The sequence below is a fragment of the Canis aureus genome, chromosome 1 (genome assembly GCF_053574225.1).
Source record: "Canis aureus isolate CA01 chromosome 1, VMU_Caureus_v.1.0, whole genome shotgun sequence".
NCBI classification, from domain to species: domain Eukaryota; kingdom Metazoa; phylum Chordata; class Mammalia; order Carnivora; family Canidae; genus Canis; species Canis aureus.
The window spans coordinates 43,995,474-44,012,071 of NC_135611.1; the positions used below are offsets into that span (position 1 = coordinate 43,995,474).

Sequence of the window (16,598 nt, forward strand, 5' to 3'; positions counted from 1 at the left end):
ATGCATTCATATGGTTTCATTGTGAGAACTCTTGATTATCCAATATGATATTTATGTGGCACCCTGACTTTCCCTACAACACTTTTTTCAAGACATCATAATTCAGCATACCCTGCTTTTGTGTTACATATGATCTGTTATTTTGTCTCTCTTACTGTCTTATTGCACATTAGTGACATACTCTAGCACTTTCCAGCACAAAATAGAAACATAGTACAAGTCTGATGATGGGATTGTCCTCATTGATGACTTTATACTATGAAATGAAGAGGTTATGGTTGATTTAACAATTACCGGGGTACCTGGGTGGCTTAGTGGTTGAGTTTCTGCACAATTTCGGTCCTCAATATCAGATTTCATGTAATATGAAAATGCCAGGTTGTCCAAAGACAGCCCAAACTTTGATCACTCTGTAAGCAAAAGACAGAGGAGATATCTTTGTATTTCTAATATCAGCCCTGAAGCAAGAGACTCTCTTCGTTGTTCATGGATTGAAGTGGAATGTAGAAATGATGGGGGAAAGATCCAGGGAAATAAAAGATAATGTCTTTATATTATTTGTGCTATAGTTTATCTCAAAGAGAATTCTAGATAAGTGGTTTGATGTTTGTCTACAAATGTTAGTGAGTATTTGAAGAACTCAATCAGGAATTATAGTAGAGGTAGCATAAATTTGCTTAATTTTGATAAGCACCATCAAACATGTTAGTATTCATTCAAGGAATAGAATAAAAGAATCTAACAAGCAATCTATTGGACATCGGACATTTTATCCAATAGATTACCCTTGGTCTCAGTGTTCAGAGTCCCTGCATCCCTCCATTTGATGGAAGTCCTCCCGTCAGATTTGATCATAAATCTGGCAATTCTGCTATTGGAATATGATTGCTCCTGCCTTCATATGTTTTCTTCTTAGGGTGTTAGATGAAATGCCTGGGCAAGAAAGAGAGAGACTTCCCTGTATCAGTGTGTGGCTTTGTCTGTGCCAACTTGTATTAAAACATAGCTTATTCTTGGCAGAATTTGGTTTAGGGATTACTCTCATTATAATTTATCACTTGGTAAAAAGTTTGTGGGGAAGGACAGTGCAATTCTCAACTGTCTCTACCGCTTGAAGAATATCAATATTTAAACAAAGAATCTGACATTTACCAAATGACTAAATTGACTAAGGTAAATATAGATGAGAGTTAAAACAGTAAAATTTCTTTTGGTTCTGCTGAGATAAAAGCCTTTCTAATTAATTGTTGAAAATGACCATTATTTAATAACAGAATCTTACAGTAAGTAGATCTATGATCTTGGTTATTCTGTATTGTACAGCTGATATATGCATACATATATGTATATATCTTCATGCATCCTTACACATGGTAATTGACTTTTTTTTTTAAGATTTTAATTTATCTTTTACAGATATCTTTGTCAAATCAATAGACCAACTGCTCTAGCTGTCCTGAACATTCTGTCTTCTGTTGCTGCAGTAAGTGGTGAAAGTTCTGTCCCCTTGCCAATTTGATACCCATCTATAGAGAGCGCTTTCAGTCTGCTTAGAAATCATCTTCTACCATTACAAAGGAGCACTTTATACTTTGTAAAATAGACTATTACATAAATTGTTAAAACAAACTACTATGCAGACAATATAAGGATATTCTTTGCACATTAGCAATTTTCCAGTTTGGAATTAGTGCCTGGAAACTTGAATATGTCCACTCTCTCTCTTCCTGGTTGCTATTACTATTATTGTCATTTAATGGCCATTTATATAAATATTGTGAAAACAGAATATACTTATTTGTAAAGCTAAGTATTTGCTATTCATTCATTCAGCAAATATTTACAGACATGTGATATGTAAAAGACAAACCTAAAGGTATAATAGTCTTTTACGGAGATAATTTTTACACTAATGAAAACAGCAACAAAAAATTTATCCGAGGTTTTTCTGGAGAAAATGAAGAATTGAGTCTTAAACACATCTGTTTTTGACTAAGTAAATCCTTCTTGAAAAAGGAAAACATGAAATCATAAATACTAGTCAGTTTTTAAGCTAGAAAAAAAACAGATTTCATTAAAAGGAAAATTTGAAACAATTCTCACAAACCTAAAATATTATTTGTTTTTTTTTTACGACACTATATTGTGAATTACTTTTATTAAACTAATAAGTAACCATAGATTAACTACTCCTATGGCTGAATGGAGCATGTCTGTTAACCAAAAAGTTTGACATGGTCTGTTAAGTGTTAAATTTAACTCTGATAGATTAAATAATAGGTTGTTTATATTGGGAATTCAATGTTTAAAAAGTCCCTAGGCATTCTCTTGCTGTCAGATTGCTTTATTTCTGATATACAAGGTTAACCTTTAGAATTGTAATATTTTTCTAAAGGTGTGCTTTGTTTGGGAAAAAATTATATTGAGCCATAACATTATTTTCATAAAGTTTAGACAAAATCTTGAAGAAAGTAAAGCTGGAAGTTTATAACGTTGAATTTTATTTATGCTTTGACAGGTGCATGCAGGATACCAAGTCTAATTATCTAACATGGAGTTGGTTCAGTGTCTCTGATACTTCAAAAGCAAGCTGTTGTTAGACATCACTGTTTTTGAAGTTTTGAGTTATCTGAATAAAATTAATAGCTGAGTAAATAAGCAACTGAATTATAAAAAGTATAAACAGAGGAAGGTCTACAGGCGAATAGATGATTTCCATTGTTACTTCTCCCATTTTAGATATTATAGAGTCACATTATCTTGCATATTTAAACACATTCAATTAACCAAGCAAAAGTAGTTATTCTGTTTCTTCAAATGAGGTTTGTGGCTAATGCAAACAAAGTACCTATGATAATGTATAATGATTATATAGTTAGACAAAGGTGCTATGAAGACTTCAAACTTGAAGGCAGTTCTAAGTTAGACAATGATGTGGACTAAATATATTCACTTGGATTTTTGTTTTTGCTTTTTGAAATTAAATTAAAATCACTTACATGTCCTTTTTTATTTATTTAGAAAAACACAATTGAGGTAAAGCTTCAGATGAATTTTAAAGGAGGAATTTTATTTTATACGTATGTCTTAAATAACTTGATGATCCTTATGACCCTCCAAAAAACCATAAGGCTAGAAACATTCAGAGGAGAATTTCAAGTTGTGAAAGTATATGCATGATTTGTATGTTTAAGTTAAAGGGAAAGGGCTGACTTTGATTATAAAGATTTTAGAAAACCACACAATTTACCCAAACTTAGTTTTTTGATACATTAAGTATATTAGTTACTGGTTGCTATATAACAAACCATCTAAACTTCAGTGGCTTAAACAGTATGCATGTATTATTTTTTATGGGTCTTTTGGTAAGTGATTGGGCTCTCCTTTATACTCTGCAGTTGTAGTTGACAGGCAGCTGGTCTTGGGTGTCCTAAATTGGACATGGACAGCTTGGACCATGAGATCTCTCCATGTGATCATTCATTCTCCAGTGTTGGCCACAATTTGTTGTCATGGTGGTAGTAACAGGGTTCCAGGAGAGTGAGCAAAAGTGCCCAAGTCCTTTTAAGACCTAGGCTTGAAACTGGTACACTGCCACTTTCATGGCATTTGATATACCAAACCAAGTTAAATTCAAATCATGAGGAAATAAGTTCTACCTATTGATGGAACTACAAAGTCACATTTCAAAGAGCATGAATACAAAGAAGGATGACAAATCTGGCCATTTTTTTCAGTCAATCTACATGAAGATATTATTGAAAAATAACAAAATGAGAAAGATGAAAAACACATTGATCAATGTTTCTCAGACTTTAATGTGAAAAAGAACTGTCTTAGATATTCATTAAAATGCAAATCCCTGGGCCATCTCCTCTAATATGGTTCTAAGTCTGGATGTAGTCTAGAGATAGTCAGATAGTCAGTCTAGAGATAGTAGAATACCTCACTCCCCAATGATGCTCATGGAGATGGTCTAATGATGAGAAATAAGAAATTAAATAATGGAGGAAGAACTTTGATCCCATAATAATGAGGAGAAAATAATGAAGCAGGTAAAAACTCCTCAAAGATTATTCTTTTCATTTGATACTGTGTTAGTTTTTAGCATTTAAAGGGCTTCTATGTACATTATCTAAGACCCAATAAGCCTGTGAATCAGGTAGGAATGGGATACATTTTCTTATAGCCATCCAATGGCATTTATGAGACTTAAACATCAGTTTTCTATCATAATAATACAGTGATTTTAGGCTTGTGATTCAGGTGAGCAAACAGAGATGGTGAAGCTAAGAAAGAATGTATTGTATTTATTCTAATTTTGACCCAGTGTGTGAGCATTTGAAACAGGAAAGATTGTGCTTATTGAAAATTAATTTAGAGGAATCGATTAATTTGAATTTTTCTAATTCAAAAATGTAGGGAAAAATTTACATGGCTAGCAATGTCAAATTGTACCTTTAAGAAAAATGGGTAGTGATATTGGCAAGCTATAATATTTTAAAAGTATAATTATTATTATTGAAAAGTTCATTATCACATTTTTGCCCAGTTTTTATGGCATTAAATAGTATTTTATTTTGCATTTAACACAAAAGATTTGAGTTGAGTATTTCATCATGTGGAGCTAAACTCAAGAACTACATTATGAGATATGCAGGCAAATTTCATGTAATTGGTGTATGAAGAGGTCACTAGAGCTATTCAAGGAGTCTCTTAAGAAAGTAAACATAAGCAAAAGTACATAGCAAAAAAATACCACACATAATTTGAAGTTGAAATATTGGTGAGGGCAGCCCAGGTGGCGCAGCGGTTTAGCGCCGCCTGCAGCCCAGGGCCTGATCCTGGAGACCTGGAATCGAGTCTCACAACAGGCTCCCTGCGTGGTGCCTGCTTCTTCCTCTGCCTGTGTCTCTGCCTCTCTCTCTAGCTGTGTCTCTATGAATAAATAAATAAAATCTTAAAAAAAAAAAAAGAAATATTGGTGAGTTACTGAAGAATTCAACACTTTTTAATATTTAATTGTCAAAAGATATGTTCACTTGGTAAAAGTCTAAGGGTACACAAATTTAAGCTAATTTTTGTTGCCAAAAGCAAATGAAAAACTGCCAGTGCTAAAGAGCACTATCTTTTTCAAAGTTAGTAAGCTAACTAGTTTAAATGAATCAGGATTAAAAACTAACAGATTTTAAAGAAGATGTGACATAAAAGTCAGAGTATTTGAATGGCTAAATGAAAAAAAATTACAATGAAATTGATCTTCCTATTACTGAGGAGACAAATTGGAGATTTAAAAAGTGATTCATACTCCTGATAATGAGCTAAGGAAGAATAACTAAAAATTAAGATGAATAATGGGGAGAATATGCAAAGAGGGAAATCTTGTTGGCTCAAGACAATGTCAGAGACAGATGGTTTTTTTTCCTTAAGGGAACAGTAGAGGACTTATAGACTATTTTCAGGTAAAATATTATGCTTATTTAGGTATTTTTTGCTCACGTAACTGTAAGTTTTGACAAGGTCTCTGAACCCTCTGCATCTCAGCATTTTACTTTCAGTTTGAAAATCCTGAGATCCCATTTTGATCAGAATTGTGTAAACTGCATTCTTCAGAGAAAATCTAATGATAAACTTATTGATGGGGCTTGACACATATTTCTCTGAGATTGGTTCAATGGCCATTTTTTAACACCCTTGTTGAATTTTCCAGTCTCTCTATTATTTTAAAAGGCAGACCTCATCCTGTCTTGAGATGTTGTATTAGCTTGCTAGAGCTGCCATAATAAAGTACCACTGACAGGGTGGCTTAAACCGAAATTTGTTTTTCTGTTTCTATTTATTATTATTATTTTTTTCACAGTTCTGCAGGCTAGAAGTTCAGGATCAAGGTATCTGAGGGTTTGGTTTCTCCTGAGGTCTCTCTCCTGGGCTTGCAGATGGCTGCTTTCTTGCTGTGTCCTCACGTGATACTTCCTCTGTGTGTACACATCCTTGGTGTCTTTCTGTGTGTCCTGAGTTCTTTTTATAAGGACACCAGTCCAATTTGATCAGGCCCCACCCTACTGACCTCATTTCATCTTAATCACCTCTTTAAAGCCCTATCTTCAAAAACTATTTCATCTGAGGTACTGGGGATGTTAGGGCTTCAACATATAAATTCTGGGGGCACAATTTGGCTCCACCTTAACCAGCTTGGGATGCTATAACTATAGATTAGGTGGCACAAGCACTTACTTGTCACAGTAACAGAGACTGGAAAGTTCATGTTTAAGTTTCTGGCAGATTTCTCGGTGTCTAGAGAAAGCCTGCTTCCTGGTTTACAGACAGCAGCTGTCCTCTCTTGATTAAACACCTAGGAGGCAGGTTGTTAGGTCATATGGTAAGTGTACACTTAAGTTTATAAGTAACCACTACATTGCTTCCCAAAGTGGTTGCCCCATTTCCCATTTCCATCCTCCATGGGTTCCAGTTACTCCACATCTTCATCAACATTTAGTATGATAAGCCTTTTTAATTTTAGACATTCCAATATATATGTGGTGATATATCCTTATAGTTTTAATTTGGACATTTTAAAATTTCTCTTTTGCCAAATATACATATTTTTGGTTAGTGTCCATTCAAATCTTTTGTCCATTTAATCAGGTATTTTTTTTATTATTTTGTTTTCTTGTTATTGAGTTTTGGGAATTTTTCATATATATTGTGTAAGGCTTTTTTTCCCCTGAGATATATGTTTTGCAAATATTTTTCCCATTCTGGATCTCTCAACAGTATCTTTCAAAGAGCATAGGTTTTTAATTTCATTAAAGTCCTAACATCAAATGTTTCATTTTATACCAACTGATTTTAATGTCTTATCTAAGAAATATTTGTTTAACTCAGGACCACAAAAATCAAATTTGAACCTATTTGCATGACCATATATGCTTCTCTAATGTAGACTTTGATTTGGTAAAATATATTGATTGATTTTCAGATATTGAGCAAGCCTTGTTCCCTGGGATAGAAGCACATAAATGATATTCCTTTGCTAACAAAAAGTTGTTTGAGTAAAATATAATGACATCTGTCCATGGAACTGAGGGCAGAATCAATTGTACCATGGTAAAAATGCAGTTGAACCATTATTTATTTATTAAATTACCTAAACTGGCAAAATTGGTCTGAATGTTTAAAGGAAACGATCCAATTAAATCACATTGCAAATGGACTGATTTCCTGGACAGGATCTCAGCAGAGAAACTTAATCTCAGCTAGCGTAGTATGCCTATTATCATGAAGTGTTTTCTTACAGATATTGATTATTTTTTTCTACTATCTGTCACTGAGTTAGAAATTAGGACTCTGTACCTTTGTACTCCTGTACCTAAATATATTTTCACTCCCTTATGTTCCCCAGAAAATGCAACAGTATGCCTCCAATAAATAGATAAATTTTCATTATCTTTTAGTTATTTAATTTCTTCTTTTGAAAGACCTAATTAATTAATTAATAGTTAATTATATTTGATTTATGAATCTAAGAAAATAGAAATAGTTAATTGGAAGTGTTGGCATATTGCACAAAAAAAGGTTTGACATAACTTATTTAGCTAATACAAAATGACTTAAAGTTTTAAGCATGCAAATGAACTGTGTGATGATGAAATATGAATTTGGAAAAAATTGGGTTTCAGAAAACTATATGCAATATTTAATAAAATATCATTTTCTTTGGAAAATATTTCCATAGACCTTATTAAGCAGCAGATATAGGAAAAATGATTACTGAACTGTAATTCATAAAATTAGGTGAGTGCACATAACATAAACCAGTGTTTGATGGGGTTGGTAATTTGAAGAATTTCCAGAGTCATAACCCTACCTTAGAAGAAGAGGTTACCAAGAAACAGAAAAAGAGGATATACCCATCACCTTACTGATTGGACAGTTGAGACAGGCAACAACTTTCTCCAATGCAGTGCTGGAGACTGGATAGCCCTGACATCGTGAACAGACTCATGAACAAATATGCAAATTAGCTACATTGGTCAATGGCACCCAGCACTGCCAGAAATCTTGCAATGTCAGGTCTCTTTCACTTCCTCAAACTTCTCTCCAGCTTCCACACACAATGATACCTAAAGATCTTGCTTCATGCTTCCCTGAACAAAATAGGTAAATAAACAGTAAATTCCATGTTTCCTCATCTCTCAAATTTCTACATCCTAATCTATTTCTGTTATTTATTATTTTTCTTTCTGGTTTTCCTCTTATTTACACAGATAGGTATGGCCCCTTTTCTGGAAGGCACCAATCCCTTCCTTCCTTTATTGTTTATCATTCTCTTTCACATTAGAAAAAACTTCATAACTTTAATTATGCCCACTTGCTCCTGTGACTTCAACTTCTCTCTCTTTTTGAGAAGACATTTCCATAAGTATTCAATATTCAAGAATTCTTGACTCAGTTCCCACTTGCTAACTCCCATTGCTTCTCAAACTACAGATAAGCTTCTGAATTGATTTGTTTAATATGCCATATTAATTTTCTCTCTCCATTCAGTCCAGTTTTTCCAATGAAATACATTTCAGATATAAAATACAGAGAAATATATAATACATATGTTAGCATACACATTGATAATTAGTGCCTCATGGCTGACTGCTTTTCAACTACATTGCCACATATGCACTACCCTCTTTTGTTATTTTAAATTTATTCCCAGAATTCGAATAATTTCATTTGCATATTTCTGTGCCTATCTAGAAATTAGGACTATCTTAAAGACATAACCATAATATTGCTTTCAGATTCAGATCCCGTAAATGAAACTGTGGCATCAAACAGGAAACCGAGATTCTCCAACAATTGGAATGGTGCTGTAAGAAGGATTAAAATGATTTACAGAACCCTAAATCTCAAAGCCCCCTGTTATGCTGCATTGAGTTTCTTTACCCTAAGCTGAGATTCCTTTGTATCTCATTCACTCGGGTAGTTAAACACTAGACAGAGCTCTGTTATAGAAGACTAATAATCCCAATTTGTAAAGTCACTAGGCCAGATCTTAGCTCTCCCTGAGAATTAAACAGAATTAGAATGGAGAAGAAAAAGTTAATACACTCAGAGACTTGATAATTAATGTTAGACTATCTCTCAGGTTATTGATAGGAATGGGTTTTGGGTGGCTCACTTAAAGGAATTTGAACATATTTTAGTTGAGGGTAAATTTGTTGATAATGAGTTCTCCAACCAGAGAGGTTACATTCAATTTATTCAAATGGACATTGATTCTAAGTTTCTGAGTTATTATACAAAATTGAATCTATCGTGGCTCATGTGAAAAGAGACTGCCAGAAATTACTGGTATACAGGCAGGAATTAAAAATCTTCAGGGGATGGGAATATTGAAGCATGACATGCATCTCCTAATTATGTCCACTGAGAAGGCCCAAAAGAAATTCTTCTTGCCAAAAATTTAAGAAATACTTTGCTATTTGGTAAAGGAAACTTATTCTTTTTCTAATGGAAATACAGATGGGAGATAATGCTATTTTTTTTATTATTTAAACTTTGTTAGTTAACATACAAACAAAGTTTCTGGAGTAGAATTCAGTGATTCGTCACTTCCATACAACACCCTGTGTTCATCACAACACACATCTAATCCACGTCACCCGTCACCCATCTAGCCCATTCCCCCCCCCCCCCCCTTCATCAACCCTCAGCTTACTCTCTATCATCAAGAGTCACTTATGGCTTGTTTCTCCTCTCTCCTTTTTTTCTTTTCCCTTTTTCCATATGTTCACCTGATTTCTTTCTTAACTTCCACATATAAATGAGAAATACCATATGATCACACTTATATGTGGATAATGCCCCAAAGAGAAAGGGGCCCTTCCGAGTAGTCTACTGTCCTATGAATTGTGAAGTTTTCCTTCTGGCTGGTGGGAACAAGAATTAATCTATTGCCTCAACTCCTTTTGGTTGTCTCTTTCCATAGGCTCAGGTAGCTTCCACATACACCTATGCTCAATAGGATTCCACTGATCTCAAGAGGGACCTTTTGCAGGTTCAAAGAGCTCTTTTTCTGTGGGTATTATTTCTCCTTCCCTGCCATCTGCCCTGTGAACTGTGGCCTCGGTCTCCCCAGACTCTCTGCAAAGTCTCTATCTTCTCCACTCAGAGTCTGAGGGGCTCTTTTCCCTATTCCCCCCATTCTTTGGCTTGGAAAGTCTCTCCAAGCAAAAACCAGGGCATGGAAGAGCCTGTCTCATCTGTTTACCATTTCTGAGAGATCACTGCCTGATGTTAGTGTCTTAAGACTTGTTTTGTATATTTTGTGAAGTTTTGTTGTTGTTTCGAGGAGGAGGGGAAATTTGTTCTTGTTACTCCAGGTCAGAGGCAGAAGTTTCTATGGTTTATTTAAAAGTATGTTGATTTCCAAATATATGGAATTTCCCAGAGGTCTTTCTGTTATTAGCTTCTCCTTTAATTATGTTTTCATCTTTGAATACTTCCTATTACTTCATTTATTTTAAATTCTTAAGCTCTATTTTATCGCCAAATTGTGAAATATGATGTCTTGGTAAATGTTCCATGTGCACTGAAAATAATGTATATTCTGCTCTTGTTGGCTGGCGTGTTCTATGAATGTCAATGTGTTAATGTTCTCTAGAAAAACATAGCCAACAGATGACAAATATAAATAAGATACATATATATCTATACAGAGATAGACAGATAGATGATAGGTAGATAGATACTAGAGAAATAAATATACATCAGCAGGAAGAGTCTGCATGGAGTTTACTTTGAAAACAGATTTAGATGATGTCACACATAGCTATTCAGAGTTTACAGTTTGCATCAGGAAACCATGAATCCTTGGAGGTGAGTAAGTGGTAGGGACCTCTCCAACTCTGCAATAGTTGGTCACCTTGCACCAAATGGTAGAGGGAGCCCAAACACCAGATTGCAATCAACTCTTTATCTCTTGTTCTCTTCCTCTACTAAACTCAGGTGGGGGTGAAGAGGCAGGCAGAAATTATCAAGAGAAAAGTAACAGAGTATCTATGGAGAGAAATAGAAATGACATTACCCATTTCTTCTACTCAAGGTTTATTTGTGATAAGCTTTGGGCTGAATAAGAGATTTGATGTAGATCAGACTATACTTTCTAATATCTGAAAAGGGAATTGTTACCAATATCTGAAAGTGACCTAGAAGCGATGAAATCTACTTGTGTTATCATCTAGGTTCAGGGAAAGTAAACCCAACAGGCTGGATTTGAAGATAAACTGAGACAAAAAATTGCTTGTATCATACTCAATCCAATAGAGTCAATAAACCTGGAAATTGTTTATTTTTCTATTATATATTTAATAAATTTGCTATACCTTTATAATTTGATAGTGTTATTATTCTCTTACTATTATTAGGTTTTCAAAATCTTTTTCTGCTTATTGCTGGGAAGAAATAGAGAATAAGTAACAATCTCTGCTACAGTTACTATATTCCCATTAAAATACCAACCAAAGCTTAAGAAAATACACACAGTAATAAATATAATAATAATAATAATAATAATAATAATAATATAAAAATGAGGCTCAACAACAGTGCCTAAATGAAAATTGGCCACCAAATTTTTGCCAAAATCTGGGAGAACATAGCCATGGAGATAGATGAAGAAATACAATGAGTGAATGTACCATAAGCATTTTTCCCTCTGCCCCAGAGCAGTCCTCACAGTTTGAGAAAGGTCAGGAGATGGACTGGGGATTTCTCCCACTGTTGCCTAATGCCTTCAAGAATCAGAGAACTTGGATCTTCCCCTGCTTTGCTGCTTTATGTTGTTTTATGAAGTGACCAGAATTGGGTCCTGTACTTCTCAATCAGATGTCCAATCAGTATGTCATTTTTGGCATATAATAAGTGATTTTAAGTCCAGTGGGAAGTCAAGGAATTAGTTCACTCTATCTTGAAAATTCATCCCTGTAGTAAAGTTATTTGGATGAAGATGAATGAAACGTGTGGAAGTATTTCCTAAGACCTGTCTGTGACTTTGGCAGAAGGCATCCCTAGAGCTGCTAGTCAGACACCAGTCTAAACCAGATCATGCTTTTCTCCCTTTCTTTTTTTCTTTTTTCTTTCCTTTTATTTATTTTTTATTTTTTTGCTTTTCTTTCTCCCTTTCTGCACCATCTTCTGTTTATTACTTACTATCAAGTATTATTATTTGGTATGCCATTATAAAAGCTATTTTAGGAAGAAGCAATCTTTTTTTGTCACCACACCTAGAAACTAACAATTTTAGAGGGCCTGAGATTAAAAATATTTGATAAAAACAGTGTATGTAGATTTTGAACTATGGTACAACTTCTAAATTGTATCATATAATATTTTTATTTGTATTTTTAAAAATATTTTTAAAGTATTAAAATTAAGGAAGTGTATTCATACTAATATAGCTGTTTCCTTTCCCTTTATTGGTCTTTATATTAAAATCTCACATATTAACTACAAGTAATACATGAATTTGCATGCTATTAAGAAGCCTTTCAGTTTTCATAACCAAGGGAGGTTAGACCATATCTCAGTTTTACATATTTATTTTACTTTGTTGTAAGATCTAAATATTTTCCTTATTAATTTTGCTACTCAAATTCAAATGTTGAACTAAATATTAAAGTAGACATAGAATATATTTATTTGATCTAGAATAAATAAGGTACTTTTCAATATATTACCTTAACTCACTGTCTACACATTTCAAGTTTTTACTTTCCAATATTAATGATGATCCCTGACTGAAATGAAGAATTCTCTGTTGGTTAATGTCTGTTTGCATTTGATGAGATAAGTTAGGTTAAGACATGAAAGTAAAAAGAGAAGGTTTACATAAAATTGTTATTGATTGGAGTGCCTAGGTGGCTCAGTCAATTAAGCCGCTGACTCTAAATTTCAGCTTGGGTCATGAGTCCTGAGACAGCCTGTGGAGGCTCTCTGCTGAGTGTGGAGCTGCTTAAGATTCTCTCTCCCTCTCCTTCCCCCACCTCACATTGCACGCTCTCTCTCCAAGAATGAAATAAAAAATAAAATAGTTACTAATATATTAATGATGATTTCGGTAATTAAGCAGACATAAAATGACCACCACTGGCTTATTAAAATCTATTTGTGAAAACTCTAATGTTATGATAAATTCACAGTGAGAGAGAGGGGGGCTATTACTCCATGAAGTCTATGCCCTGTTTTGAGAGTAAGATTTTTTATACATACCCAACCCTGCGACAGAAAGAAAGAAAGAAAAAGAAAGAAAGAAAGATGAAAGAAAGAAAGAAAGAAAGAAAGAAAGAAAGAAAGAAAGAAAGAAAGAAAGAAAGACAAGCAAGCTAAATTACAGGATAAAATTGAGTCTTTGCAAAGAATTATGTGGAAGCATGAACTGAAGGAAGAGACTGGAAATGAGGGGAACAGCATCCACACCAGTGCAAACAGGAAGGTAGATTTGCCTGATAATTGCATTTAGGAGTCAAAGACTACTCCAAAATGGTGAATCTAGATGATTTGTGGAAAGATAATGTTATTGGTTGTTTTGAAAGATGAAGGCCTTGGGGCATTACTGACTGGCGTACCTTGGTGGCTCAGTCAGTTAAGGATCTGCTTTCAGCTGAGGTCATGATCCCAGAGTCCTGGGATCCACTCCACATTGGGATCTCTGCAACTTGGGGAGTCTGCTTCTTCCTCTCCCTCTGACTGCCACTCCCTCTGCTTATGAGCTCACTCACTCTATTTCTCTCCCTCTGTCAAATAAATAAATGAAGTCTAAAAAAAAAAAAAAAAAAAAAAAAAAAAAAAACAAGGAAAGATGAAGGCCATATAAAAACAATCACCTGGTTTTAATTTGTTCTCTTCACCACATTTTAATGTGTATCATATTCACCTGGGAGGCTTGCCAAGCATTGGATTTCCTGGTTCAACACCCAGAGAGCTTATGCTATTAGGTCTTACCTCAACCATGGCAATCTGCATCTTTAATCAGCAACCCAAGACATCTAATGATAGTGGTACACAGACCTCACTTAGAGAAGTAGTATACATTCTGACAGAGTTCAAGGAAAGTCCAATGATCTGCTCTTTAAGTTACAAAGTTCATTTTGAGACTGGGTATTGGGAGGGTAGCTAAACAAATAATTTCATGGTTCTCTCCTATTCTTTTTTTTTTTTAAGGTTTTATTTATTAATTCATGAGAGACACACACACACACACACACACACAGAGAGAGAGAGAGAGAGGCAGAGACCACAGGCAGAGGGAGAAGCAGGCCCCATGCAGGGAACCTGATGTGGGACTCGATCCCGGGACTCCAGAATCATGCCCTGGGCCAAAGGCAGGCGCCAAACCTCTGAGCCACCCAGGGATCCCCGGTTCTCTCCTATTCTTATGTGTGTTTCCACAAGTCAATGTTGATCATTATTTAATAAATAATTTTAACTCATTCACATATTCAACTGCATTAACATAGATATGCAAATATTCCCTCATGTATCTACCCATATGTTTATAACCAGTTTTCCTCCATTAGTCCTAAATTTGTGACTTTCACTTTTCCTCTTTTTTTTTTATTTTTTATTTATGATAGTCACAGAGAGAGAGAGAGAGGCAGAGACACAGGCAGAGGGAGAAGCAGGCTCCATGCACCGGGAGCCCAATGTGGGATTCGATCCCGGGTCTCCAGGATCGCGCCCTGGGCCAAAGGCAGGCGCCAAACCGCTGCGCCACCCAGGGATCCCCACTTTTCCTCTTTTTACCTAACTCTAGCCAATGGTTTCATAATTTTAATGGCCTTTTAAAAAAACTAGCTCCTAAATATATTTATCTTTTCTTCAAGTACTTCAGTACTTCAGATATATTTCCTTCAGATATTGCAGGAATCCAGGTAAAGATCATGTTATAGTCTTTTTTTTTTAACCTGGTATTTGAATTAAATTTATTCAACAACCCAATTCATCTCTAACATAGGGTTTATACCAATGAAGTCTATTAAAATATTAACAAGATATTTCAATGTTGGAGCCTAAACAAATAGCTGAAAAAAATTCAAAAAGAACTATTTCTCTGCTACGAGGCTCAAGTCAAACATTGCTAGGTTTAATTTTTCCTCCATGGCAGTAAAAGCATAATCTCTAAGGTCCTAGGTTCCATTATGTTTCCTTATCTATTTCAGATTATCATCCAACATCTCATTTCATAGTTATGGGAGTGAATTTATCTTTAACAAACCACATTTTCCATTTTTTTCTCCAATTTGCCAGTTAACAAAAAACAAATAAAAAAATTTTAATTTGCCATAATTTTATCTGTTGTTAGAATTTGGACTTAGTAAATTTAGTCTCTGCCGCTTTAGGTATTTGACAAAGAAAACTTCTGACAGAATCTTAAAGTTGAAAAATACAAATGGGAGGATGAGCTGGAATACAAGTGGTTATCAACTAGCAAGAAAAAACAAAATCCTACACTAAATAATCAGGAACAGGTGAATAGCTTCCTACATTCAGAGAGCTCCCAAGTCTATTATAGGTGAAGAAGAAAGGTAAGTAAAGAGTCAGGGAAAGAGCAGGGTTTCTAGTTTTCTCTAATTCTGTGAATTGCAGCTGAGATAAGGCACTTAGATTGCATTATTAAGGAATCTTCATAAAGTAGTTCTTGCTTCACTTAATTACTCTGAGAACTTTCCAAAAGATGAATAACACACAATTTTATATGTGTCACACCACCTTCATTCAAATACTATTTACTGTACTGCAAGTACATGTGTGTATGTCTTCTAGATGTTGGGGTATAAATGCTCTTGTGCAGCCTACATTCTAATGGAACTTAAAATTTGTTGTGGACACTGAGATGCATGGAATTCTTCCTGTGTCATATGTTGTGTTCCCCATTTTCCATGGTTCTTTGTGTCTTTTCACCTTCTTTCATTCCTTCTGTTGGATCATCAGGTTTTCTCTCTTCCTTCATTTTCTCTTTACTGACTTTGAATATTTTTCTTGTTCTTTCAGTGATTATCCATATCCTAGTGTGACCTTCTGTGTGCTGCATTGCTTTACTTTTCCTTACTACAGGGATTTTGTCTTTGTTTCTCACCTTAATTTGCTGTATGCTCCTTCCTCAACTGTATAAAACTTCCTCTCATCCCCAGTTATTTATGTAAAGATGCTGAGTATAGTTAGAATGTCTAGTGCAGGTCCCATAGTACCTGGAGGAGTTGAACAGAGAAGCAGTGAAATGATTAGCAAGAAATTTAGAGTGTTTGTTAAGGAAATCACAAATTCTTTGGAAGACCATTAGTACAGGAGTCATTTGATCATATTCCTGTTTTGTTTTAAATAGCTTTGGTTGCTATGCCAATAATTTATATGAGTCATGCAATGTTAGAGAATCACAAACTAAGTTGCAATAATCTCTTTCTCACTGATGCTAAGCATGCTGAGGGCAGGGATTTGGTCTGGTTTGATCCCTTTTGAGTCCTCAGCCCCTAGAATGATGCCTGAACCACAGAAAATGCTAAGATTTTTGAATGAATGTTAAGTATTATAAATCATAGATAATA

At 34.7% G+C, this 16,598-nt stretch overlaps 1 long non-coding RNA gene across 1 annotated transcript in view; it reads left to right on the forward strand.

Annotated features, from left to right (window-relative positions):
• Window positions 1-16,598, forward strand: part of LOC144314022 (uncharacterized) — a 101,148-nt gene that overhangs the window by 63,615 nt on the left and 20,935 nt on the right. The window contains exon 2 of the long non-coding RNA XR_013379671.1: window positions 1,417-1,483. This is a non-coding gene — a long non-coding RNA (uncharacterized LOC144314022). The remainder of the gene's footprint in view (window positions 1-1,416; window positions 1,484-16,598) is intronic.